The sequence below is a fragment of the Melozone crissalis genome, unplaced genomic scaffold (genome assembly GCF_028551555.1).
Source record: "Melozone crissalis strain CALT ecotype California unplaced genomic scaffold, PUWL_Pcris_2 ptg000272l_1, whole genome shotgun sequence".
NCBI lineage: Eukaryota > Metazoa > Chordata > Aves > Passeriformes > Passerellidae > Melozone > Melozone crissalis.
Window position 1 is genome coordinate 266,180 of NW_026536026.1, and position 3,749 is coordinate 269,928.

Consider the following 3,749-nt stretch of genomic DNA (forward strand, 5'->3'; position numbering starts at 1 on the left):
GTTAGGTGCACTCTCCTCTTTCTTTGAATGAAGCCAAACTAGGACTCTGATAGGGTATTGCAGATGTTTAAGACTGTCTGCCCTGCAAATCAAGCCATGCCATTTGACACTGGCAGGGGGCTATGTAGAAATCACCAATGGGCCGGGACTGCTGAGGAACGCGCCTCGAGCTGTTTGTTTTCCAGCATCAGTCTCATTACATGGTTATGACAATGGGAACATGCCAGCAGCTCACATCCCAGGCAGCAGACAAAGAACTTAATGTTACAACTTACTTTATAAATTTTTTGACCAATCACGCAAAGCAAAAGCTTATTGACAGTAGTTCTATCCAGTCACTTTAAGCACATGTTCCATTGGTTAAAACAATGCTTGCTTATTTCGAATACAATACCTACGTGTAAGCCTTAAAACACAACGCACTGAGCTCCATTATTAAGCTTCAATCTTCCTAATATCTTGCTAGATAAACTTTTCTATAGCTTAGAGAGTTATTCTAGACCAGCGTTAATGCACAGACCATTGTTCTATTTTTCCTTGCTTTTCTGCAGTTTAAATAATTTTTCTGCTGACCTATCTCATGGCTGCTGCTTGGCTCTAATCACAGTTCTACTGTATGTGAGACCTGCCTTTTGCAGCTTTCCCAAAACCCTCTAATTTTGTGGATTCCCTCAGAGGACTCAGTGTCAGAGCCTCTGGAGGAGCGTGGAGAGCAGGGCTCAGGCAGGTTCTGCCAGTGCAGCATTTGAACTAAAGGCACCAGGAAGCACCAAGCCTGCAGAGAGGAACTCAACCCTTCTGATCTCTCACTGCCAGAGGCAGGCTCAGAGCAGCCATCTCACCCCTCTCTAAACCAGTGGGGCTCTGTCCTTACCAAGCTCCTCGGGCTCCTGGGAATTGTTCCCACAGCTCTCGGTGCCATGCAAAGCTCCCTCTGCTGCAGCTCTGTCCACAGGCTCCCCTCCTGAGGACTCAGGGGCAACATTAATATTCCCCTTGAAAGAGAAACAGAAAGGAAGAAACCCTTCTCACCACTTCCACAAAACACCTGGTCCAACAACTCCATGGCTCACACACTTAATCCCTTGTTCCTAACAAGAACTCTGGGCCCCAAAGCCCTTCAACAGTCAGAAAAATTTGACTTCTCAAACACAGTCCAAAAGCTGTCAAAGCTGACAGTGACAGTGTTGAACATGGGGGTGACACTGAACACATGGAATGGCTGCTAAGGAAATCAATTGCTGCTCTGTTCTGTAAGGTTGCATGTCTGACAGCACTAACATCAGTCATCATGTCACTAATTGCAATGGAAGTAGCACTGTCTTCTTTCTTCTGCCAACACCCCAATCGGTGTAATGGTTTCAATGCCTCGCCCTAGGCAAGTTGATGTAGAAATAAATTCGATGTACCTCATTTTGCAGGGCCCTAGGGTCTGAAATTGCTATTACAGTTTTCTTTATAATGATGGGCAAATCTTTTTTCTCTGTGTTTTCTCTTGATGGCTTTTTTAATGATAGGTGCTATCACAGTGAGTTGCATGATGCTACATGGGCCACCTTTAATTTTTGAGGGAATGTCCTGCCAGGCTCTATCTCCACAAATGAGCCAATATTTTGTTGCTAATTGTCATGGGGACTCATCTAGGTCATCTACTCGTCAGCAGTTTCACCCTTAGGGGGCACTGGGGTAGTACAATTGCACCACAAACTTGAGTATCTGTCCTCAGGATGATGGGGAGTAACATTTTACTGTGGATCTCCCTGGTACTGAAACTCAGCACAAAATTACATCGCCAATGAACCAAGAATCCCAATTCTTGAGGTTCAGAAGGTGCTTTAAGAAGATCCGGGGCCCAGTGATGCCAGCTGGTTATGGGATTGGTCTCGTTGGCAGCCTCACACCAATATTTGTCACGATTGGGTATTGGCTACTCCTTGGCTGGCACAGGCACACCAACCAAAAGGGTTGCAAAGGATTTATCTAGGCTCAAATTGGTCAAACACATGGTGTCTGAGCCTGCTGACTTGGCTAAAGCAAGGCAAACATTCATTTTTGGTTGATCTACAGGCATGTATGCATGCAAAAGCAAGCAAGCAAAACCAACAAGCGCCTGTATATCATTTGATCAAGCTCCATGTTCCTGCTCAGCTGTTTTTTGGCAAAAGCTTCCCCATCTATTTCAGTTCTCAAGCAAATTTTTTAGCACTTGTTCAGGGACTGGCCAACTATAGGGCACTAAACTGTCCCTCCACCCTTCAATTTTTACAAATTTGGATATCGTAGAATTCTTTTGAACACAATGGACACCACGCTTTTGCTGAAAGAGCTCTATGATACAAACCATTTTCACAGTCCAAAAATCAACATCAAACTCAAGATTTGTAGCTTTCACAGGTTGAACAGGGAACAGGTGGCATGCACTGTAGCTTCTCCATGCGGCTCACATCTGCGTGCTCATTTCCCTGCTGGTGGAATTGTCGCTGCGCTCTTGTGTATGAGATGGTTTCACGTCCTTCACAGGGACCATCTTAGGTCCGGCACCTGTGCAAATGCAACATACCCTTTGCCCCAAGTGATTAGCGGAAATGGTCCTTCAATTTGTCCTTACTCAAGGTTTCTGATCAAAATCGAAGGATTTTCTTTCAATTTTTCCTGTGTGCTGTTTGAAAAGTGCCTAAAAATTGGAGGATTAGGTCCTGCAAATGAGCTATTCAAAACATAAAAACATATAAAGCTTTGCTCAACCTCATCTGGGTTGTTGCTTGAGCCACTCCCCCTTTTGTTGATCTAGAATGAGTTTAGAGTTTGGTGCGTCCTTTAAACAATTGCCTGACCTGTGTGGGAATAGGGAATTCCAAAATGTGGCGAACACCCCAGTCCATCAAAAATGTGGCCAATTTTTGAGCTGTGTATATGGGGCCATTTGTCAGTTTTCATCTCGTGGGGGATCAGTTTGGCGAGCTCTGGGCCCAGTGACACTGACAAGGACAAAAGCAAAAGACGAGAGGCGCTCTCTCTTTCCGGGACCAAAGTCCCACAGCTTTAATGGAGAACAACTCCAGAAGAGAAAGGGAGTGTCCAGGAGAGGAAATAAGATGTCCAGAGGAGGATAGAGAGTGTCCACCTCATGGCAGGGGATTTTAAACCCTGGGGGAGGAGGGTGGGTAGAAAGGAACTACCATAATTCAACATAATAAATCACCACACTGAAGTTTTCTGCATAAATTGCTGCACTTGTTGCAAACAAAATCCTAAAATCTCCCCAAACACAACCGTGCAGTCCCAAATGACCACAATGTGGGAGAAAAACCACTCAACCCTCCTGTATACCCAAGCACCAGGTGTCACAGGGAGCACCAACCCCTGTAACTAGAAAGTCCACATACACAGGCTCACCGGGAAAGGAGTATCTCTTTATGAGGGGACAGAGTGCTCACTTTTCTCAACACAACACACACCATCCACCACATCAGCATCCACCCACATCATCTTCCTCAAACATTCACACACTGAAAACACAACCACAATTACAAAACACAGGAAAAACAGCAGCAATGAAACAGGATTTGCTCAATTCACCCCCAGAATTGCTAGCAGGTCCTGATTAACACAGCAAATCCTTTCTGCCAGCAGCCAGACCCAAACCCAAACTGTACAGGTGTACGTTGTGCACAGGACATCTCTGTGTGACTTGTGAACAGCCCTTCCCCTGCATACACCTTAGGGGTTTCTTTATACAGAGTTAAACA